This window comes from Ostrinia nubilalis, chromosome 13, assembly GCF_963855985.1.
Source record: "Ostrinia nubilalis chromosome 13, ilOstNubi1.1, whole genome shotgun sequence".
Lineage (NCBI taxonomy): Eukaryota > Metazoa > Arthropoda > Insecta > Lepidoptera > Crambidae > Ostrinia > Ostrinia nubilalis.
In genome coordinates, this window is record NC_087100.1 from 2,342,210 (window position 1) to 2,368,007 (window position 25,798).

The 25,798-nt window shown below is 37.2% G+C and overlaps 1 long non-coding RNA gene across 1 annotated transcript in view; it reads left to right on the forward strand.

Moving 5' to 3' along the window:
* Positions 1-25,798, forward strand: part of LOC135077415 (uncharacterized) — a 143,938-nt gene that overhangs the window by 107,681 nt on the left and 10,459 nt on the right. The window contains exon 4 of the long non-coding RNA XR_010258455.1: positions 5,261-5,290. This is a non-coding gene — a long non-coding RNA (uncharacterized LOC135077415). The remainder of the gene's footprint in view (positions 1-5,260; positions 5,291-25,798) is intronic.

Sequence of the window (25,798 nt, forward strand, 5' to 3'; positions counted from 1 at the left end):
GTCGCTAGACTGGTTTAGGCACTGACGGCACATCATGCTAAATACTGTAGCTTATGTAGTTGTAATAGCAGCGATTTTGCAAAAATAGTTTGAATAGGTGTACTGTACTAACAGACCTCAAAAGTTTAAGTGCTTGCTATGATTGGCTAGTAATGAACTGGCTAAGAATGATTTGTGTCTTGAGAGGTTTTGGGTTAAGAAACGCTCTGGGCTCGGTCGACGTAAACCACGATTCCCAATGAGAGTTGGTGTTGTTGATGATGATGGTATTAGAATAAGATATTTTAGTCTATGTAATATTTTTGAGATCTTTTTGCTGCTGATCTGGACTGGAAGCAATAAACTTTAATAAGACTGACTCCGAATAAATTATAATAAGGGCAAGCCAATGATGAATAATATGAGTTAACAGCTAACGTAAAGTTCAAGTTGAAGTAACGGGCAACTTCTTTCTTACATTCTTCGATTGTTCCAAACATTTGGACCTCTCAGTTCTTATCAAGTCGGCACTTCAAAAGCGGAGTACTTCAATTTCCGAGTACATCAGATGACCGGCGGGCACGATAGGCCGCGGAAGCGAGGTCACGGGTTCAAATCAGTTTAGGACGCTGTGGGCCGACGACCGAGATTACATGCGTGTAACTACCATGTTGGTTAATGGCTGATTTATAGGAACTGCGCGTGCGCTTGTCGAGGATTCAGATTAAGCCTCCGTTATTAAGGAGTTGGGTTGATCTTTATCCTCAGGTTATGAATAAGTAAAATTTTATAAAAAAAAATAAACCGACTCCAAAAAACCTACACTAAAAAGTAGAAAAATAATTACTAATTACCTTCTTATTTATTAGGACGAATTATTAATATTTATGTAGGTATACCATGATTGATACTTCTGGAGTCGGTGCCAAGATTATGAAACATGTAAAGTTTGCCTGCACCGACTCCAAAAGTATCAATCATGGTATACCTACATAAATATTAATAATTCGTCCTAATAAATAAGTAGGTAATTAGTAATTATTTTTCTACTTTTTAGTGTAGGTTTTTTGGAGTCGGTTTATTTTTTTTTATAAAATTTTACTTATTTCTTGCTTTTTAATTAACGAATTATTACCTTGATGTTACCACTGAAGGTAGGCAGTACATTGAGACCATATTCTTCATGTCTAGTGTAAAATAATGTTCCCTACAAAATACAGGTTACCATATAGGAAACCTAAAAAGACCTTAAACCGTCAGCCCACCTTAAAAACATGAAAGAATACAACTGTTGGTCTATTTGTACTTATAATATTTAAAGAATTATCCTACAACTCCTAAGCGTTAAGGAGTTGTACCTACCATGACCAGTTTTTCTTCAAATTCGCATGAAACCACCCTTTTGATAATACCTATTCAACAAAAAAATAATCGTTCAAATTGGTTTATAATCGGCGGAGATATTGCGTATAAAAAAGTTCATCCCCAATTTTCCACCCTTGGGGGTTGTTTTTTTTATTATTAAATTTAAATGGGACCACCCTTGAGGTATTACCTATACGCCGAAAAAAGATTTGTTCAAATCGGTTCATAATTGGCGGAGTTATCGCGTAACAAACATAGAAAAAAAAAAACATACGGGTCGAATTGAGAACCTCCTCCTTTTTTTGAAGTCGGTTGAAAATTCGCTTATGGTAACAGTTGTTTAGGATGTTGCAGCTTTGACCAAACTGATTTAATCCGATAACAATGTTGTCATCATCATCATTTCAGCCTCAGGACGTCCACTGCTGAACATAGGCCTCCCCCAATGACTTCCACATCGCACGGTTGGTAGTGGCCTGCATCCATCTCCTTCCTGCTACCTTTATCAGGTCGCCGGTCCACCTTGTGGGTGGACGTCCCACGCTGCGTTTTCCGGTACGCGGCCTCCATTCCAGAACCTTGCTGCCCCATCGGCCGTCAGTTCTGCGTACTATGTTGTATGTTGCAGATACTCTATAATACCCATGTATGTAGTCATAAAAACTATTAGCTGCTTGTTTATTTGTAAGGAGAGTGTGATGACAATTATATGCTGCCATAGTCAGTTCTCGTCCTTAGACTCCTTCGAAATCCGTGTTTATGATTTGAAATATCAGTACCATGTTGACTAGGATTAACTGTAATATAATTACTCAATGGCTATAACCACTAATACAAAAGGCTTACATTAACATCACTATCTTCGATTAAATGTATGCCCAATCACGCTTCAATTGTGAGTTGTAACTTGCCATAAACGGTATAGTTTTGATTGTAATTTATTATTATTAAGGCAATGGAGATGTCATAAAACTGTACACTAACACCGCCATATAAACTTCATAATCACCTAGTTTTGTAACTAGTACATTTGACCAGTATTGGGTTGGAATACAAATATGCTGTTATCGTTAAATTGTTGTTTTTTAAGTATGACACGAAAATATAGGTACCTAAATCCCAATATGACTCAATGTAGGCGGAGAAGTGGCGCCTACGATTATGCCGATTCTATGAAACACGGTACGAGTAGGTAAATGTTAAGTGCTATCTACTTACAAGGTAAAATTGGTGTTATTATCAAAGTAAAGTGCTGACAATTTTAAAGTCTATTTGAATTCTGGGGATTAACAAGTTTTAATGAAAACTGCCTATGCTCTACCTACTATCGTCAACTGTGCAACTACGAATACTGAAATTCTTTGGTCACGTCTCTAGAAATGAGAACTCGATGGAGAGACTGGTAGTTCAGGGCCAGGTGGAAGGCAGGAGAGCACGCGGTCGACCGCCAACCCGCTGGATAGACGCCATCACGAAGGCCACTGAGTCCACCATGGTCCAGTGTACTCGCGACGCCTCTAAACCGTCAGAAATGGAAGCACATCGCCAGGAAAGCTACCCTCGGAGATAACATCACCCCACCATGTACCTCGTCAGCGCAACCACGACCACTCTGACAAGAGTGCCCGACTAAGAAGAAGCCTATGCTCAGGCCAATGACTTAAATAAAATTATTTGAAGAGGTATTTAGCTACTTGTTTAAGAATTGAATTGCTTTGTGAAGATAATTATTTTTCATGACTTCGGGGTCTACAAGTACCACATGATATAATTTACGTAGTATCAGAGTTCAATAAATTGTCGCAATGATGCAATATACAGTCTGGCTGAAGTCAGTCAGTGGGTGTTATTGAAGTATCGCAATACTAAATTATTTTGTCTACTTTGGGGAACAAGGAATAATGTTGTATTTGGTTGCATAAGAATAACCATGTTAACTTTTGCCATAACTTAATAATTGCTTGTCCAAGATTATCAATCTATTTTCAATGCTGAAACTACGCATTTTTTTTATTGAGATTGTGTGACTTATTGCGCATTAGATAAATTATCTACGACAATCTTTGCATATCTCAGATAATACGAAATTCGGCGTAGATTTTTTGACGCCCCATTCTACAAACTGCGCATATTATGTGCAATAGGATCATTGCAATGTATGCATATTTTTAGCTGTCCTTGGCAAGAACATGATTTGCTAAAGTAGACGTGCGACTGAAAACATTGTAAACAAATCACCTGTCTTGTTGACTATTAACTTGTTTTTAATTATTTTACTACATGTTTTTTGTGAAATATGCTGGACTGGAAGTTGTAGTAAAGCGTTTAAGTAGCAACAAACGACGTTGTTGTTTTTATTTTAAACACCACGTCATTCTTGAGCCGAGGAACTCATAGAGTTAAAATCTTATGCTCTTTATAAACCCATGTTAAAACGTACTATTCTAAAATAGCAGAGAAATGTCAATAAGTACCTATTCTGGAGATGTGATTTGATCACAGTATCGATACATTATGCTCGTTTATTCTCTGTGTCTGTTCCTGGATGCAAAATAAGTTACTAGCGATTTCCTTTAATGTGTAAATTAGTCGGAACCAGGCCAGGTCGTAACTAACACTTACCGCCTTTTTTCTGACACTCCAGTTTATCGACACGTCTTTTATAAGCATCTAAATGCTTAAGCAATTATTTTTATTTGATTGTACATAATTGGTCATTCTACTCTTTTTGCGTTGTAGACTACGTGAGAAACTTTTAGACGCGACTAAAAACTAATGATTGATGATTTCTCACTCGCATAAAAACATGTTACATCGTGTATTAGAATTTAATCACCGCTAATACGAAAGATAGTTTGCGTTTATGTTTCCATTACATTAATAGCGAGGTATACGGACCGACAGAATAATCGGTTCAGGAATAACAATATAAATGACAGACATAAATAAACAGGACCCATTGCACGAATTGTTCCTCGACAGTTTGAGTAATTTTGAATTTCTCAATTAATATTCTTAACTTATAACTTTGAATAGACTCAACGAGAAGTGCTCATAATTCCTCAGAATAACAGCGGCCATATTATCATAACACCTAAACCTAGTCCTAGTTAGTACAAAGTAACATGATCCTCTGTAGAAGATAGCCCTACGTCTTCATTGATATGCCTTATTTAGATAACAGACCTTACTGGGACTAATATTGGTTTTGGACGCAAACCTATACTTGTCTCTAGTGGATATCTACCACGATTTAACTTACAGGAGATGCCGTACGTTGCATGTGAGGCAGTGCCTAAATAGCAAACTGTACTGTATTCATTCATTGCATTAGAAAAATGCGGCAAATGACCACACGTCTTTAGTGTAGTCTCTGCTTTAGTGTCATTTACGTCAGATAGTTTTTAAATTTCTGACATTATTGGGACGTGTGCTAATTGATGGCACTGGAGTCGGAACATGCGCATCTTTGATTGATGATTAGATCAATCGATAACGCTATTCGAGAAGAGAAATGGTACAACTTAATATGCATCATCATTCTAAATAATGTTGATTATATTCGTCTGTGCTCATCCTAGGATTATATTAGTCTTGCATTTGATAGCTCATAATATTGATGTATGTGCATTTGGTTATTACAAGATAGTATTAATTTAATAAATGGTACTCGTATAAAGTACATGGGTTATTGAATCCTTGAACTCTTTGAAAAATAAAGTTATGAGTATGTATGTGTCTAGTATCTAGTCTATGGCTACATGAATTGAAGATACATTCTCGACTAATATCATTTCAAGCATTAAATCTTGCCTAGTTGATAAGTAGGTACCAGTGTTTTCTTGTAATAATGTTGGTAGGTTATTTTGAAGTATGTGTATCGTGTTTATTTACAATGTTTCTGTTTTCTTTTCAGATCGCGCAGTCTATAAATAACCATACAGCTGTAAGTATTTAAATTAATTTAAAATACCCTTTCCTGTTTACACTCGAAGCTCCTTACCGGGAATTCGGGTTTTTTGCGGTCTTTCTCGCGTCAATGACAGTTTTATGCGACCGCTCGTTGATCAATTAATGCAAGCAATTTCTCAGTGCCCTCCTCATATAGTTGTAAGGAACATTAATTGGAATGCCTTTATGGAATGAAGATTTAAATATTACTTTTTCGTTTAAATGGACGGTTTATTGTAATTTAATGTTTGGGAGACAGTCGCGAAATTACCTTCCAGATTTGGTCTTAAGACTTGCCTATAAGCGTAAGATATTTACATTATTCATTCAGTTAAAATGTACATAATATTTCCACAACATCTTAACACGTAAACAAAGCGATTAGACATTTCATTCACAAACATTCTCACATCAATAAATTTTCGTTAATGATTTTGTCACGGCTACAGTCGTCTAAATCTGTCATGTGAGTATCGAATGTCGGCGGCTGATAAGTCGCTGATAACTCGCCGATAACCCTGCTCATCCGAAGGGCGCCCGCCCGATAGCGGTGTAAATATCCACAGATAAACTTCCAGGAATTTCGGGAAAACGGGAAGAATGGATTTTGTGAATCAACCGAAAGTGACGTTTTTATCTGACATTTGACACTGTAAAATGAAGCTGGAAGTCCAACAAATAAATACCCCGTTGGTTGGTGTCTGGTAACGGGGTTACACTGTTATTTTTAATCTAAATTAATACTTTCATTATATCTATATACAGGGTGTTAGGTAAATGGGTATATGAGCCGACACTAGCCCATGTTAACATGATCATATAAATGGTATGGTGAAGGCAGAAAATTGATATCTTCATTTTAATTATTTTAATTTTCATACAAATCGGATGTTATAAAATTTATTTTGTATGAAAATTAAAAAAAATTAAATGATGATATCAAATTTCTGACTTCACCATACCATTTATATGACCATGTTAACATAGGCTATTGTCGGCTCATATACCCATTTACCTAACACCCTGTATATAAAAGAAAGTTGTGTTAGTTACTCCACTTATAACTCAAGAACGGCTGAACCGATTTAGCTGAAAATTGTCAGGGAGGTAGTTTAGAGCCAGGAGAAGGACATAGGATACTTTTTATCCCGTTCGAAATTAAAAAAAGTCTGCTTATTTATTGCCATTAAGGCGGAAGAAAGTTCGCCGGGTCAGCTAGTTATTTTAATTATTTATGCCTTTTGCCTTCAACCCAGTTGTGACCATCCATATCAATATTTTACGTATTAGGCAAATAAATGTCTTTCACATATCGCTCTCTGGTCAGTGAGTTAAGCTGGACAGTTTCCATACAGGGTGTTAGGTAAATGGGTATATGAGCCGACACTAGCCCATGTTAACATGGTCATATAAATGGTATGGTGAAGTCAGAAAATTGATATCTTCATTTTAATTATTTTATTTTTCATACAAATCGGATTTTATAAAATTTATTTTGTATGAATATTAAAAAAAATTAAATGATGATATCAAATTTCTGACTTCACCATACCATTTATATGACCATGTTAACATGGGCTAGTGTCGGCTCATATACCCATTTACCTAACACCCTGTATAGCGATTTCCGGCAATTGTAATTTAGTCCATCGGGTCTCAACCGATCGAAAATTCTTGGGGGAAGCCTTTGTCTAGCAGAGGACGTCCATTTAGAGAACACATAAATATTTTTGTGCTACTGCGAAATATTTCTTCTTATTCGTTACGCTCTTGGCAGAGCAGTCGTGGTCACGTTGAGGCGTTGTTCACATCGGTTGTAGAGGCGGATACAACTCCGCACGATCTCCCGCCATCTCTCTCTGTTGGCAGACTGTCTGGTGCAGTCACATACGCCGTCTCCCACTGCCGATTTCACTTTGTCGGTCCAGCGCATTGGTGACCTGCCACCCGATCGGGTTCCTTCGACTTTTCCTTGGACGACCAGTCGTTCTATTAGAAATATTTAGTTCATCAGATTACTCTAGTCCTTTGGCTGAAATGAGAGAACAAATTAGTATTTTGTGCTACTGCAAAATATAATTAGTTCAGTAGTTTAGTCGAGTAGCGCCGGGGCTAAGAGCAGGTCGCCATATTGCCGAATTGAGTCACTAACGATAGTGGCAGATAAGGCGTTTATAAATATGTTACTATGACCAATACGAGAAATATGAAACATACTGCGATAAGAACGCTTAAATTTTCCATAATACTCGTACGATATTATTTAAAAGTCCTAACTTATCTAATTATAGATATTAATATCACTTCCAATCGTATCTTATTCGTTAATTTATTATTAACACTTTATTTCAGATAGGTACATTATTACATTAACCAATGCTTGTTGAAGATAACTGTAAGCAATGATATTATATAAAAACAAAAGCAGATATGTTATAAGCGCTCGCGCTGTGAATACTCAAATACGTCCCAATTGGGACGTCTTGTGTTTAGTCTTCGTGTGGCCTATGTCGTGCGCAATCGCGTGTACCACACCGTAAGTTCCTGTGTTCTTACCAAAATAAATAAAAAATGCCATCGTGTGTGTTTCGAAAGTGTACCAATTATGACTCTAAAGTAAACAAAATACAAGGGATCTCTTACCACATGTGATTATGCAAAATTATTTAGTATTTATATTTTCAATTATTTATGCAAACAATCAAGACGCCATGCGCCATGTTCAAGTTAAGAAAGAGAAAGCGATCTTGTTTTGACGTTAGAGCGATAAGGATGCGTGCGCTGCGGCATAGATTAGTTAGTGCAGAATCGTTAAAACTATAACTATCTCTTTCATTTGCGTGCTATTTCGTATCTTTTGTTTCACTTATCAGTTACATTTGTCAATGTGTGCAATTTGGAATAGCTCGGCACGGATTAAAATCGTAATTTCTATGAACGTAACATATCTGTAGTTCTATAATATCATTGACTGTAAGTGTACATGTGCAGTTAAATAATTTTGTTTTATATTCTTCACGTTTTCTAAAAAGTTAGGGTAGAAGTATTTATCTATACAGTGTGAGTCACGTTAAAGTGTACATATGAAAATAGATGAAACTAGACCTATTTTTATCGAGAAAAAAGAGGTCAAAATTTTTTTTAGATTTTTTTTAAATTTTTTATAGAATTTTTTTTCTTCCAATTACTTATTGTAAAGAAAACCTAATAACTTTTAAACTAAGCGGTATATGCTGATAAAATAAAAACAGTAATGATGCTAAATAATAAGCAATACTAAAAAAATACATAAAGTACACAAAAAATACCAACAAATACACTCAGCGGCACGGAATTTGGCCCAAGCCTAAACAACCAGATATGAGGCCAAATAGGTGTTGTATACCTAAGTTTCGTGTGACATGTTAACAGAACATTTGTTTTTGTTAATTTAAGAGGCTAGAATAATAAAAAAATGCGTCTGTTTAACTTTTTTGACTCTAGAAACTCATTTCGTTGTTGGAGCGTAAAGAGTACGGGTAAGTTTAAATTCGATATTAAATGTTGTAAGGTTTTGGCGTCTTGTTTTTTGTTTTTAAATTAATCTTAGGGTTATTCTCGTTTCCATAATTTGAGAATAATGTCCATTACTTCAGCTCAAGTTGCTCAAATAGTGCTGCTTAGAAGTCAAGGGCGTATACAGCGGGAGATGGCTGAAACTTTCAATTTATGGCGTACAAACTTAAGATACACGTTAAAAAGGCATGACCATATCGCCTTTTACACAAGAAGACTAAGAAGTGGGGAATTAAGGTGTAAATCAGCGCGCGATGACCCGATTATCGTGCTTGCAATATCAAGAAATCGGGTTCTCACTACGTTTGAGATACGCCAGCGTTTACGAACAACAAGCCTAGTGAATGTCAGTGAGTACACACACAATAAGAAGAAGGATGGAGGATCATAACCTGCATACTCGAAGACCAGCTCGAGGACCAGAACTTCTCCGATACCTTCGCGAAGTGCGACTTACGTTTTCTAGAGAACATGCAAATTGTACGTTAGACTAATGGAGTAAACTCTTTATGAAAACTGTCTGTTTGCGTAGAAACTCTTCTCCGCACCTTCTCTATACACTTCCACGGCCGTCTGGAGCTCTTAACTGCCGTCCAATCACTATAATGCCGTTAACCCACAATTGGTCAATTTTGACTTTTGAATACCATCCGAATCAGAAAAAAATGGTTAATCTAGCACTATTATCGAATTTTTTTTATCTTGTTTAGTTCCTGAGATAAAAAAAATAAGAAAGCCGCTAACTGCTTCGCCTCTGCAAGATTACATAACTAAAATGCAGTTACATTACATTTCTTAGCTTAAACGCGGTTAAGCGTCTTTAATTGTTATTAGAATTAAAAATTTAAGAAAAATTACAAAGCTTTATTGCCGTTATTTACAATTTCTAGTCAATACAGCCGTTAAGGCACTTTAACGACAATATTGCTAAGCTGCTCTTTGCAAAGCTTTAATAGACTCCTCAAGACTAAAACGCCGTTAAGTAAAATTATTAGACTTAAACGCAACAAAGGTCCAATAACGGCATTATAGCTTTGTATTACATGAATTTATTTATTAAAATTGCACTAGTAAATTCACCATGAAGGCTAACCAAATGTAACAATCTATGTGTTTTTTAAATTTTTACAAAACTTAAATGCCGTTAACCTACATTCCTAAACTATAATGCGGCTATGTTCAAAAAGTTGAATAAAGTGTTCTAAGCGTCGTTGCATGCGTCGATCACTCAGCTCAGTCAGAGTTACTGATGTGCTGCTGATAACGCTCCCGGAATATTTCCGGGAGCGTTATCAGCAGCACATCAGTAACTCTGAGTCCTAGCGTTCTCAACAAAATAAATTTAGTTTTAATTTTATGTTTGTTGTTTATTAATATGTGATGTGCAATGTTTCTATGTTTTATTATCTAAGACTAGTCGTTATAAACAAGGTATGAAACGTGTTAGTGAGATATTGCTGTCTTGTCACTATTTTCGTGGCTAATGCGCACTGCAACTTTAGGACACGGCAGCGCGGTAATTGAGCATCAGTGTGCCTCTGAGTTTTAAATGATAAGAACACGTTGCGTTTTGTTTTCTAATTTTAAAAATTAGTAAAAGAAGCCTGGTGTTCGATCATTTTACTTGTTCATTTTGTTTTACATCTTCTATGTTAGACGAAGACATAACGTTCGTTTGTTTCAGGCAAATGTCGTTCAACGGCTGGACAAAGGTCTCCTCAAGGATTTCCACAACGATCGGTCCTGCGCCGCCCGCATCCAGGCACCTCTTCTGACCTTTACCAGATCGTCGATCCATCTAGTAAGGGGCCTGCCTGCCCACACTACGTCTTCAGGCTCGTGGTCGCCACTCGAGAATTTTTCTTCCCCATCGGCCATATTCAGCTCTGCCACTTGATTTTAGCAATTCTGCGGGTTATGTCAGTCACTTTGGTTTTTCTACGGATCTCCTCATTTCTGATTCGAGCACGCAGGGAAACTATGCTTGGCATAGCACGCTCCATCGCCCTTTGGGTGACCTTGAGCCTTTTTATGAGGCCCATAGTAAGCGACCACATCTCAAATCCGTATACTATCACTGGCAACACACACTGGTCACAGACTTTTGTCTTAAGACACTGCGGTATTTCAGACGTGAAAATATCGCGAAGCTTCCCGAACGCTGCCCAGCCGAGCTGGATTCGACGATCGACGTCTCTCTCAAAGTTGGACCTACCTAACTGGATGGTTTGTCTCAGGTATACATAATTGTCAACAACTTCGAGTGTAGTCTCCAACTTTCAGAGGAGTGGGTACAACACGGACATTTGGCATGATTTTTGTCTTGTCCATGTTCATTTTGAGACCCACTTGTTGCGAGGCTCTACTGAGGCCATCGAGCATTGTGCCTAGATCTGCCACAACTACGATATCGTCTGCAAATCGAAGGTGGGTGATGAACTCGCCGTTGATATTTATGCTGAATCCTCTCCAGCCCAGAAGCTTGAAAACATCTTCCAAGGCGGTGGTAAACAGTTTCGGAGATATTACGTCACGTCTCCCTGTCTCACCCCTCGGTGCAACTAGATAGGTTTGAAGACCTAATCCTGGAGACGGACTGACATTATGACGTTTTTATACAAACCTTTTTTGAAGAGGAGTACTCCTCTTCAAAAAAGGTATGGTGGTACCACCATACTTCTTTGCAATGTCGTAGGCGTTTTTCCCTTGAGGATGACGGAATCAAACAGCTTCTGAAAAGCCTTGTACCGGCGTTCCGCCTGCTTTCAGAAGCTCAGCTGTGATTACATCATCACCAGGTGCCTTGTTGATTTTTAGCTATTTGAGAACCATTCTAATCTCGTACAGACTAATATACGGGATATATTCGGCAAGTGTCGAGTCAATCTAGCTAGCACGTATTTTCTATAAAAATGTGTCAAATGATCCGTCACATAGGCTATCCACAACTTATTCAGAAGTCGTGAAACAGGCCCTTACTAAGCGATTGTGAAATATGCCCTTAACGTCAAAAAACGAACAAATGGACAGTAACATTATGTAATTACGTGTAAAAAGACATTTCTGTCATTAAAACAACATTTCACGAAGAAAAAATTAAATTTAGTAAAGGTGTAGTTATATTGAGAATATTACCGTGAACCACTTATATGTCGACTTAATTTGATACTATTTTACTTAAGAATTGTAGTTTATTTCCATTTGATAAACATGATTCTCACCATTCTCACTAACTAGGTGATTATTATAAGCAGCGTGAAGTTAATTTAAGGTAAGGCTTGCCGCGTTGTACATTATTATTGAATTAAATAAATAGATCTCAATTTTTATTAATATTGTAATATTGTAGTTGTAACCTGTTTCAGTAAACAGGCAAAATAATATAAATATATTGCGGCATTGGTAATAAAGTGTCGTCACTTATTATTTTTATTATTGTGAAACTGCTAAGTTTGAGAACTTTCAATAGTTGGTTTTAATTGATCTCAAATAATGAAAATGTAAAGATTTTATTTTGTGTTGTCTTTTATGAGTATCTACTTTTTTAAAGTGGTAAATTTAAAAAAATATCATAATAAAACGTATGATTGATATCAACGAATGCTAAAAATAGTAAAGACTTGATTTTTTAAAAATCAATATAAATTTTCAACACTAAAACAGGTTTTGTTATTTTTGACATAAATGCAATTTTCTTTATTTCCTGAACTATTAAGTAGCTAGTACTTAGCTTAAATGCCGTTATGGTGAAAAGTTTTGTTTTTAACTGCATTTTAGTCTTGTAATCAAAACGAATCAAACAGGCATACCAATAGTTTCGTAATTTATGTGTTAATACTAGACTTAAATGACGTTAGCTAACATTAGCTGCATTTAAGGCAAGTATTTTCACGTTAAAAAATAATAGTTTTACCGAGCTAAAACGTCGTTAAACTATTTAACGGCATTAAAGTTTAGTAGAATTATTAGTTAGAAACTCATTTTACAAATGTATCAAAGTTATTCAAGATCCAAAACTTAAACACCGTTAAGGTAGCCATACCGGCGTTTTAGTTGTGTATATTTTGAGATATTAGTTCAATAATACTGAGTTAAAATGTATAAATTAAAATATTTCAAAATCTATAATATGTAGCGTCGTGAGAGTTTGTGTCAATTGTAGCTCTTAAAAATACCTTTAAAATGATATATTTAAATTACAAATTACTCTTTTACTTTTGAAACAGCGATTTTTTTTTAATTCGTGATCTTTAAACTCGTTTTTCTCCGAAAGTGGTTTTTGCACTTAACGGCGTTATAGTGATCGGACGGCAGTTAAGGTGACTCTGCAATCATCGATCCATAGAACTTTACTCCATTAGCCTTGCGCCCAATTTGCATGTTCTCTAGAAAACGTAAGTCGCACTTCGCGGAGGTATCGGAGAAGTTCTGGTCCTCGAGCTGGTCTTCGAGTATGCAGGTTATGATCCTCCATCCTTCTTCTTATTGTGTGCTCACTAACATTCACTGGGCTTGCTGTTTGTAAACGCTGGCGTATCTCAAACGTAGTGAGAACCCGATTTCTTGATATTGCAAGCACGATTATCGGGTCATCGCGAGCTGATTTACTCCTTAATTCCCCACTTCTTGGTCTTCTTGTATAAAAGGCGATCTGGTCATGCCTTTTTAACGTGTATCTTAAGTTTGTACGCTATAAATTCAAAGTTTCAGCCATCTCCCGCTGCATACACCCTTGACTTCTAAGCAACACTATATGAGCAACTTGAGCTGAAGTAATGGACATTATTCTCAAATTATGGAAACGAGAATAACCCTAAGATTAATTTAGAAACACAAAACAAAACGCCAAACCCTTACAACATTTAATATCTAATTTAAAATTACCCGTACTCTTTACGCTCCAACAACGAAATGAGTTTCTAGAGTCAAAAAAGTTAAACAGACGCATTTTTTTATTAATCTAGCCTCTTAAATTAACAAAAACAAATGTTCTGTTAACATGTCACACGAAACTTAGGTATACAACACCTATTTGGCCTCATATCTGGTTGTTTAGGCTTGGGCCAAATTCCGTGCCGCTGAGTGTAATAAAAAATGACACTTTTTGAAAAAAATCTGCTTTTAAATTCGTGTTTTTTTGGTTATTTGATAAATTTCTCCAAAAAATGCCCCTATAACAGGTGGTTTTTATTACTTTGTATTATTCTCTATCGTATTATCTTTGTAAAACCAAAAATCGCATGTCTCTATCCCTATCACAACATTTGCTATGATCGTTTGAACAAAGGCCTGCCACAACATTATTCTCCGCTACAGGTAGAGACAATTTTAATTTTAACTAAAATACTTATTTTACTTCGAAATCTTTTGTTTTTATTTGAAATCTAATTTGTCTTTATCAAAATTACAAATCTAGAGCCATTTTCAGTTTCGTTGTTAATGAAGCGTTGAATGGCGCGCCCGGAGAGGCTTAGTTCAAACGATCATCGCAAACGTTGTGATAGGGGTAGAGACATGCAATTTTTGGTTTCACGAAGGTAATACGATAGAAAATAATACAAAGTAATAAAAACCACCGGTTATAGGGGCATTTTTTGGAGAAATTTATCAAATAACCAAAAAAACACGAATTTAAAAGCAGATTTTTTTCAAAAAGTATCATTTTTTATTATTTGTAGGCATTTTTTGTGTATTTTATGTATTTTTTTAATATCGCCCGTTATTTAGCATTATTATTGTTTTTATTTTATCAGAATATACCGCTTAGTTTAAAAGTTATTACGTTTTCTTTACAATAAGTAATTGGAAGAAAAAAAAGTCTATAAAAAATTAAAAAAAAATCTAAAAAAAAAATTTACCTCTTTTTTCTCGATAAAAATAGGTCTAGTTTCAACTATTTTCATATGTACACTTTAACGTGACTCACACTGTATAAATAAAATTGAATTGATGTTCGTTAGTCTGATTAAAACTCGAGAACGGCTGGGCCGATTGAGCTGATTTTGGTTTTAAAATGTTTGTCGTAGTCCAGAGTAGGTCTAAACGGTGAGCAAATACGCGCGCGATATTGTTTTTCTGTGACAGACAAAATTCCACGGGGGCGAAGCCGCGGGCGGAAAGCTAGTCTTAAAATAAAACTTTATATCTTAGTTTGGGATTTAGTTTTAACTCTTCGCCAGCTCGCACTGAAATGAATGACCTGTTCATAGTCATACTCATTGCCCCTGACATATACAAGTATGTAATATTTGTTTATTTACTTCAACATTGATGTTATCTAACATATGATAGTACTGTTTTTGTTCCTTATCTCCCGGTATTAATTGACTATCGACGTCTTAAAGAGCCTTGTCCTGATTGTGTACAAAATTATAGTTCTAACATAGTTAGCGGTTCCGATGAATACTGATTTTGTTAAACTAATGCCTGTAAGGCATATTTACGTAACTTATTCATCATCATCATCATTTCAGCCATAGGATAGGACGTCCACTGCTGAACATAGGCCTCCCCCAATGCTTTCCACGTTGATCGATTGGTAGCGGCCTGCGTCCAGCGCTTCCCTGTTACGTTACGTTATGTTATTACCTTATATTATTATTAATTAAACTCAATATTTTAGCAATTAATTACAAAATAGCAAAAAGAAACACAGTAATAAAGTAAGAAGTTTCACAGTTTTTACCAGACTGCGCCAGAAGGAGGGTTATTGTATATTAGTTTTCAATGACAAGGCCAAAGATACTCAACATGCCCCAATAAGGTGTACCTATCATTAAGCCCTCCACTCTAGAGCGTATCAATTTCAACAGGCTGATCAAAGTGCACTATAATTTGACATAAGAAATATGTATCCAATTCCTTTTCTACTTTTTTTTAACCCGTTCCGAGCCGACCTTTTGTTCCGTTTTTGAAATACCGTCATCTGTTTTTGCCGCTTTTTTGTCGCAACACTTTCCATGGATCTCGAAATGAATCAAAAAACCATCAGAGTGGATTTTTTTGATGCGTCACAGGAAGAGACTGATTCTTTCTTCGTAATGGTGGCAAGTTGACAGTTGGGGGTTCGTTTTTGCTTTAGGACAAAAAGTTCACGATGACTCGTAAGTATTGAAAGAACGCATTAAAATTTTGAAATAATTAATCAATGAGTGTTTAATGTCCTCCGTAGCATTCAAATTTAGATCCATTACTTAAAATTCGAAAGTGTAGCCTAGGTATTTGCAGCCATAACATCATTCAACATTAATCATCATCATCATTTCAGGCATAGGACGTCCACTGCTGAACATAGGCCTCCCTCAATGATTTCCACAATGGCTGTTTGGTGGCGGTCCATTCAACACTATACGTGTTTATTTTTCAGTAACATAAAGGACCTCATTGTAGATCGTTAAAAGTTGTAGTAGTTCATATAAATTGATTTTGTAAACTTAGATGTGTGCGAACATTTCGTCACACTACTTTTTCCTTACAACATTTTAATAATCGTTTTTTGCGATAACTACTTATGTAAAGGAAATACATAACAGTACTTTTATCCTTATAAATTTTACGGAAAATTGCCAGTTATCAGCATGCACGGGTTAATTAGCATAATCACTAATATACATCTAATTACACATGTTTGCGAAACCATACCGCGTGTGTTATCGGTTCATACAAGTACTTTATTTATTATATTTCGTTTCCTTAGTTAAAAACATGCCTAAAATATTAATCAGTTAATTAAGCTCATAATTAACAATTGTTAAATGTATGCAGCATTATTTTTCATATAGGGAATAAATAATAAATTTCATAAAGGAAACAAAACTAGAAGTAACTAAGTATCTTAACTATTAAATATACATTGTGGATAAAATAATGAAATCCCGTAAATTCTGGTTTAATTATTTTGTAATAGGATTTTTCGAATTAAAATATCCCTGGCAATCATTAATTAATTTCAGAGAACTGAAAATCTGAAATTGACAAATATACGTAACTGAAATATTAGGGCCTTTTTATGAAGTGGTTTTTACTTACTTTAAGGTACAAATGCACATGCTCATTACAAAACATTTCTAATTAATAATAACTACACTCATTTCGAGTTTTTCGAGCACTCTTGTTTTAAGCATGCCAATAAGAATTATCATTTTATGATATTCATAGTTTGTCTTGGAGTTTTTAACTGTCCATTTTTTAACGATTCGATATTAGGGTGACGATTCAAACCAAAACTAGACAAGTGACTCACATATTCTTATTTTTGAGGTTTTCACTACCCCCGGAACGAATGAGTCATACCTTGTCCAGGTCATGACGTCACGCTATGGAGCAGCTCAGCGTATTTCTCACGAAGTTTTCCGTTTGTCACGATGGTGTTATCAGGAACTCGAGTGAATCATATCATTCGATTATTAATTATCTTAATCATAACGAATAATCGTGCATGTGTTTTGCATGTGCTCCAAAAATATTTGTCTGGCTTTTTTAACTTCTTGTGAATTATGACTATGTCGCTATCGCTATTGGTTTTTACAATCCATTATGGATAGTATCAAATAAAATGTGACTATTTTAAACTCTCATCATCACCAGTCTTCATCCTTTAATCCAGTTATAGACCGAGAATAACTTTAAGGTCCCTATTACAAAACAATGTTGCAAACGCGATTTAATCTGCCTTAGGACCATTTCGTAGCCTGTAGCTTTCCCACTTCGAAGCTGGCTTCATACTGACAAGCTATTTTTATGCGGATTTTTTAAATGTCAATCAGTCATACATTATGCCCTGGGATAATAGTCTAAAATAAGCTTCTATTTATGCTTAAAATTGTATAAAGTTTGAGACTTCGTTCTTTATTACGCACCTAAGTTTGTTAAGCTTATTTCGCATAGATAGGAGTAATTTCATACTTCTGCGCAAACTGAAAACTATGTAAATGAACTAACTTTATTTTCAGCTGACTCAGCTTCTATAAAGCTTTGGTGTTGGTCTGCAACTGGCTTTAGTTAATATTATTTGGGGTACCTAAACCTTATCTTAGTTCGCTTTTCGTCTCTATTAATATTTCATCATCATCATCATCATTTCACCCATAGGACGTCCACTGCTGAACATAGGCCTCCCCCAATGCTAACCATGTTGATCGATTGGTAGCGGCCTGCGTCCAGCGCTTCCCTGTTATCTTTACGATGTCGTCGGACGTCACACGCTGCGTTTTCCGGTACGCATTAATATTTAATATGACAAATTAAAGACCTGTCACTTGGTGCACCGACGATCTAGTGAAGGTCCAATAACTTTGGGCATGGCTGAAAACCAGTGTTGCAAGGATCTGTCCTTACAACGTATACTGAGCCAGGTCCAATTGCCTTCGGTGTACTTATTAGTTGTAAGTCTAACTACCTGTACCTACCTATGTCTAATGGTTCGAAGGCAATAAATACATTTTTTATTTTATTTATTTATTTATAACTATACCTAATACCTACATACAATAGTTACAAAATTGGGCATAGCAACAGATTAACCGCCAATGTGTTTTATCAACATACCTAATGGTGTTTTTCCTTATTGTTGTATTAATGTTAACATTAAAATCATGACCTGAAAATCCCTCAGCAGTGGTTGTAGATTAGACATACTCGTATATTACATGCCCTGTATATAGGAAGTTTACATATTATTTGATAAAACAATATAGGTACCTACGTGTGAACGGAAAAGGTATATAAACTATAATGCAAGGTCAGATAAAAATTATAGGATTACTATTGATTGAAAGTTAATTGATAAAAACTAATAGATTGATATTTAACCAAAGTCAAAGTTAAAAATAGATCTGGAAACTAACAATTATTTTTTAATTCTCATAAAAATACATATTGACAAAGTAGTTTATAAAAGTTAATATCTCCGTTATACTGTGGCATTGATCGATTGACGTTTAATTCTCATAAAAATACATATTGACAAAGTAGTTTATAAAAGTTAATATCTCCGTTATACTGTGGCATTGATCGATTGACGTTTTTAACATCAACTCGCAGTTCACTTCATAACCTACTCGATTATTAATTGTTTTGAAATTGTGACATTTTCAAAGTAAAAATCATTTTAAAAATCGCTCAAGAAAATGTAGCAAAAAAGGAAAATAGTAATCCATAAAAGCTAATAGCTATATTTATACTGTTACTGAATATTACTGGCCGTATGACGTACAAAGACAAGGCATAGTTAACCACAATGCGTTTGACACTCATTCAATATTTTTTATCCATTCACCTTTAGCGCCCATTCATGTTATTTTAAAATGCTGGCGTAGTAACAGTATTGTTAATTAGGGAATATTAAGTTGATCGATTGCTATTGTCGTAAACGCATTATGAATGTACACGACGGCACATTGAGTTTAACATTTAGCATCTTATGTAGACGTAATAGGAGCTATATTGGAATAAAATTTGTATTGTCTGAGGAGCTGTCAGTGTCTAACGCCCAAGAATTGCCGGGAGGTAGTGTGGGGACACTCCTGCCCATTAATACTCTTCTATAATATCGCACATAGTACGCAGAACTGACGGCCGATGGGGCAGCAAGGTTCTGGAATGGAGGCCGCGTACCGGAAAACGCAGCGTGAGACGTCCACCTACAAGGTGGACCGACGACATCGTAAAGGTAGCAGGGAAGCGCTGGACGCAGGTTGCTACCAATCAATCAACGTGGAAAGCATTAGGGGAGGCCTATGTTCAGCAGTGGACGTGCTATGGCTGAAATGATGATGATGATAATATCGCAAGAAGCATGAGTGTTTATTTATTTATGTTTATAATCAAATATTAATCATTCATATACGCAGATAGGCTTTCGTAGGCTACAAATCTCTTTCCACTTGCTACCAGTACTTCTGACGTAAATTACGGTTAATTTAATATCTTGTGGGAATCCATACAAAAGTTTCACATTTTTATGTAATTTACTTTTTAGTGCAATCAATAACGTTGAATAGACTGAACATTACTTAACATTGCAATTGATTCAGTCCTCATCATCAGATCATTTACTTTCTACTGCAGGGGAATGTCTCTCTTTAATTTGCCAGAGGCAAAAGGAGATTTGGCTTACACATCCCACGCCTAACACTTTTGTGATACACAGTTAAAACCTTTTTGATATGGCAGTTACAGGTAAGGTACCTAGCCAGTTCCTCCGTGGTTGAGGATTCCGGGTGAAGCTCGCTTCCACCTTCGGCCTGATCATCACTTACCGTCAGGTAAGATACAGGCCAAGAGCTTCCTCGTTGTGGATAAAAAAAACACTATCACGTGATATATCACATACGTCACGCACATCCCTATGTGGTCGGACATTTAGTCCGCGGTATTATTGGCAATTACCGGAGATACTTTACGGCGATCTTGAACCTGCGCCGGCGCAAGAGACGCGTTGTTATTATTTTGCGTCGAGAGCAATCATCGTGACATTTACGACGCGCACCGAGCGGGAGGTAAATGATCAGTGTGCCATATTTCTTTGCTGAATGATTTTTGAACGTGAATTCTCTGGGAGGACGGACAATTGTTTCCAGGTTTTGAATGATCAAGATTTTGTGCTGTAACAGGAAAATAATACATGATAGGTATAAGGTAACGCCGCCAAACGTTAAGGCGAGCGGTTTTTCAAGTTTTGTTTTAAGGCTAAGGGCTGATATACGTAGATGTATTCTTTTGTTGATAATTCAAGATCCAAGAGTTTAGGTGCTATAAAATGGTCACATTGAACCAAACATATAAATAACTCCTGTTTTACAATAAAGTTTCAAATCACCTAAATCTCCTCCGTATCAATTTCTTCACTGGTTACTCCGAAGTCCGAACTGTCGCGATATCAAACCCAGAGTCAAATACAAAGCCACACCAAGCAACGCTGTTGCCATGCGAGCCAGAAGGCAGCACATCTATGGTGTTCCTCACTATGTATAGATGTGTTGGATTTCCTCGGCGTATGCGTCCATTTGAGTCGCACAAGGTCGCGCATAGCATCTGCGTACCGGGCCGACCGGACGCCGGCTGCGACAGACGCCGGCAGGCTTACATGGCGGTGGAAATGCGCTAAGTACTAAGGCATAATGAATACATCGTGGCCTTTGAACCGTGTCAAAACTCTTTAGAATTGTATCTTCTACAGCTACAGCTGGTTCGTTCGTTTCAGTCAAGTGACGTCAACTGTAGGACAAAGGCTTCCCCCAAGGATTTCCATAAGACAGGTCCAGCGCTACTAAAATCCAGGTACTTCCCGCGACCTTCACTAGATCGTCCTTCCATTAATGACCGAAGGTAGTCCCCGAGTTATCAGTTCTAGGAAAGTTTGGGAATTCGAAATTCCAAAGTTTAGCAGTTTCAGTTAATCCTGTATTTGCAAGAGTGACAATCCGACCTCATCTGGCATTTATATCTTATCCGAGAGAGGTATTGATGAAATTACCCACTGTCATCATCAAAATCGTTCTTCGCCTTTCCCTTACACCCAAGGTCCTGATTAATGCAAATAGATACGACTACTATTACTGTTGCATCAAGTTGCCGCTGGTCACTAGGATAAATTCCTCGTCATATAAGCCGGTGCTAACCGCGTTGTTCCGTGCGAACCGGGTCACCGAGGGCTCTGACTCACGGCGCGTTCACTCCGACTCCGTCTACCACAGAAGGGGGGAGGGGGGTGAATTCCTCCCGATACGAGGGTTACGACATGCTTGCATACTAATCATGTTATGACAACAAAACTGTATCGGCAAGCTGCAACGGCCCCAAGCTACTCAGTTACTGACCCCTCAATGGAATGCCATCTATAGTTAAACCTAAAGACATCACTCACCGACCCAACAACGATGCGAATTATGTATTATTATACCCCTTAATACTACATAGGCACATTTGCAAACTCCCCTAATCCCACGTAATATCCCATCCAATACTGAGGTAAGTGCTTTTGTCTCGTATCATATTATTATGCTAACGTTACTGTAATCCCTAAAAGAGAATACCAAAAAATATGCATAAATTCCTTCCTAAAGAAAAGACATTGTGTTAGCCGCAAACGCCGGGGGTTATCTCCTTGACGGCGGAAAATCCCCATCCAATGTCTTTTACTGCAGATGCTCTAACTAAAACAACATTTGCGCAATTTTTTCAAAAAGCTTTCTTCTAAGTCCAAAAAAAATCTCCAAGCTCCATTCATTGCACACAATAATTCATAAACGTACCTCAGGTAACGCATCGATTCTCGCTATTATTCGAAAGCAAAATGTTTCGCCGTCACAATCGGCCGGCCCCATTGATCTCGGAACTAGTCCAGGTTTTGATGAAAGGCGAATTTTCACCGGTGCAATGCGTCGCGAAACCTTCGCATTTACATTTGTGTCCATAAATCAGAAGTTTGCCTTTTCACGCAGCGCAGGTGTCCACGCGACCCGTCGCCGCGAGACGCCATTGTCGATCGAGGCCCATTCACCTGCAATTTGTCCATCCCTTTATTAGCCCGCCGATAGTAGTCGCCGGCGTCCTCTACGTATCCTGTACACACAGCAGCGCTATCTCAAATAGTCGTATAATCTCATCGCGGCGCGTCCCTTCGCTCCTCAAGATTTAGGACCTATCGCGAAGATTGTAAGTACGAATTTCGCGTGTCACGTGTCAAGCATTAGACCGGATGGGAAGCCGAGATGCTGTAATTTGGTCGTACAATACCATGCAATAATAATCGCGGCCGTTCGTAATTGCGACGACATCCGTTGAGCAAGATGTACGGCGTACATGTGCGCGTGTGAAAGTTCGAAAGGGCCACCGAAGGCATGTACTACCGAGCACAAGTTACCGCATCGCGTTATCAGAACCTGTTTCACGCATTTCATATATCTGCTTTCATCGGCCGCCACTTGAGATAACTCTGGATTTTATTGCTTTTAAATTGACATCACGTTTTATAAGGAAGTTTGGTCGTTTTGTAGGGATTAGGCGGGCGTTTCACACCTAATATTGTTCTCAGAACAAAAGGGCCTACCGCAACACATGGCGGCTTCGGGACCATTATCGCCATTGTCCGGACGTATTTTTTTTGGGTACGGAAGTCCCATTGTTACGGCTATCGTGTGGTCACTGTCAGAAATGATTTGTATCCGTGTTGTGACAATCCTCACTAGATAAACGTTTCTCAAAATGCTTTACGGCCGTGTCCGGCTTTCGGTTAAATTACATTTCGACAAGTAACAACGTGAATCGAAAACACTCGGATTGAACTCAGGTAGATATCGGTGATTGAAGTTTTTTGGCCGCTTAAAAAATACACCAAATGGGTGTCGTTTAATCCGATAAGATCTGTTTCCGATCGTTCCCGTCCTAAAAAGGTTTACTTACATGTGTTTTATTCTGTTGTAATGTCAATTGAAAAAAGAAGGTTTTGTTGAGGTAACGTTAGTGGGCGTGGGATCAACGTATCGGGTTAAAACAGGATATCCTCTACTGTTGTATCATAATTTGAATTGTTAAAAGATTTAAACCTTTTATAGTATCTGATTGAATAAAATTACGGTGTAACACGGTAGAGCTTCTTTATAATAGATTTTTTTCCTGTGCGTAGAATAAAACCTTTTAATATTATCGAACAACCGTGAATATTCATTCAGCAAACTCGTTGAAAACAATTTTCAAATCGTATAGCAGATAGAAGACAAGAAAAACTTGACTGCCAACAAAAACATACTCGGGCCAAAATCGTCTTCTTTTTATCGATTATTATAGTTTTGATTGACTATGTTTCCAGGACTCGCCGGTAATGCTGCACGCTTGGTCAGCTTCATCCCGTCAGTTGCCGCTATAAAAAGCCAATGGACAGTAAAAACTACTAAGTAACTATACATCTATCAGTATATCTGTCTGTCTGTGAGATGAAAGATTCAATCATGATCCGAACCGCTTCCGAGAAGCGAGCTTCGTTTTTTTCTAGCAAAGTTCAATAGTTTTGGGGCCCCACAGAGTGTTTTGCCTTCCTATGTTTTTGTTCATTATTAAATAGGAAATTTTTGACCGCATAAGATATTGCTGAGTCGTTTAAGTTTTATATTGAAGTAAAAAATCCTCGTTGAATGGTATAAAATCAGAACAGCTTTCCTGAATTGAATTGACACATCTGCTAAAAAAGTATTAAATATCCAATGTTCTTCTTATATGCTTTTGAAACGATGATCGTTACGAATCATTGTTATTTTAGTATTTATTTCACGTCATATTTTATGCTAAAAGACACGCCATTTAACACGGACTCCAGAATCCTGTTTCCGAATGCAGTTCTACCGGTCAGAGATCACCGGTCAGACTGGTTCCATCACATTTGCAACCCTTCGGCAGTCGATTGTCTTTCCTTATTTCCTCGGCTCTTATTCCGAGCTGGGAAACGTTACGTTTTGTGTATAACAAGACGTCTGACTTGACCGGCCGACAATTATTGTCTTCGCCTCCTTCAATGAAATATGTCTGGGGTCAGCAGTCATTGACCCCGGACCAAGTGTTTGGATAGTCGGGTAGGTTAGTTATTCTTATACCTAAAGTCTGCGCCGAATCTCGCTCCACGCCAGCCGAGCGGGTTCAACCCTATCCTGTTATGCGAACCTGAAAAAATCTCGTAAATTGGAAGGCTGTGGGTGGGTAAAAATCTCTGGCATCCGCAATGTCCATCTCCGTAATGCGATGTACGCCATTACCATTATCAATTACATCGTCATCAAATTAATTTTATTATTCGCAGGATCCCCCATCGTTAACCGGCAATGCGCTCTTGGCCGCATTTTTTCCCCACCAACGAGCGCTCGGGAGTCGTGAGATGGTTTTTTTTACTTCGGACCCGTTACTGACCCGCACCTTACACTCAGTCAGCGGTGCCATAAAAACTAATAGCACCTCTTACATCTGCGCCCAAGTTGGCAACACTTGTTGCCAGGTCCGTGCGTACGCGCCGGTCTACAGCGAAATCATAATTGCGATCGCTCATTTGTTAACGTTTCAATCCCCTGTTTGTAGCAGCTAAGTGGCTGTTTTTGTATGAGGAAAGAGATTTACTGCGTTTTTTGGAGACCACCTCGCAGATGACAGTCGGTTGATTTAGGGTCGCGGAGATCTCACGCATATGTTTGGCTTAGTTTGGTGCGCATGCAGTGAAAAACAAAATATGCGGTTACGCGAGACTCGGTGATCCATTTTCATTATGGGTACTTAAATTATTTCACGTCATCTCAGTTCATTACCGCTGCTTCTTTTCCATAAGATCTAAGTTATATTATGTATTTTGTTTTCTCACCTTTTTAAAATAATTATCGCCAGTTAATATTCATTTAGCTGGACATAAACCTCCTGGAATGCGCGACGAAGTCAAATTAAAACAGCTGGATAGTAATTGGAGAGGCATTAAAATGTAGAAATCTTCGTAAAGCAATAACGTCGTCAAAACTCTAAATGAATTTCTTCTCAAGGAGGTCGTTGATACAAGGCTAGAACAGCTTACAATTTTGGAGACGCGCTGATAAATAAATAAGTTCAGAATTATTTCAATTGGAACCGTAATGAAAAGGTTTCAATATTGCCCAAACAACGTAGAGATAAAGAGACAAGTTAAATAATAACATGTTGACAAACAGATCATTACGACTTCCTTGAATTTCCACAAAATAAAGATTTTGGAATTTGATGTATCAATTGATTTGGAGTGATCGCAATAAAATGTAACGTTAAAAAGTTATAAACTGAGGAACGGTACCAAACCGCTTGTAAAGTAACTTTCGTTTTAATAAAACTTTTTGCGCGATTTCCCGTCAGTCAGGCATTTGTTGAATTTAATGAAAATTAACAAGCTCGTAACTCGACTATAAAGATTTTATATCTTTTGGGCCGTCTTAAAATTTGTCCAAAA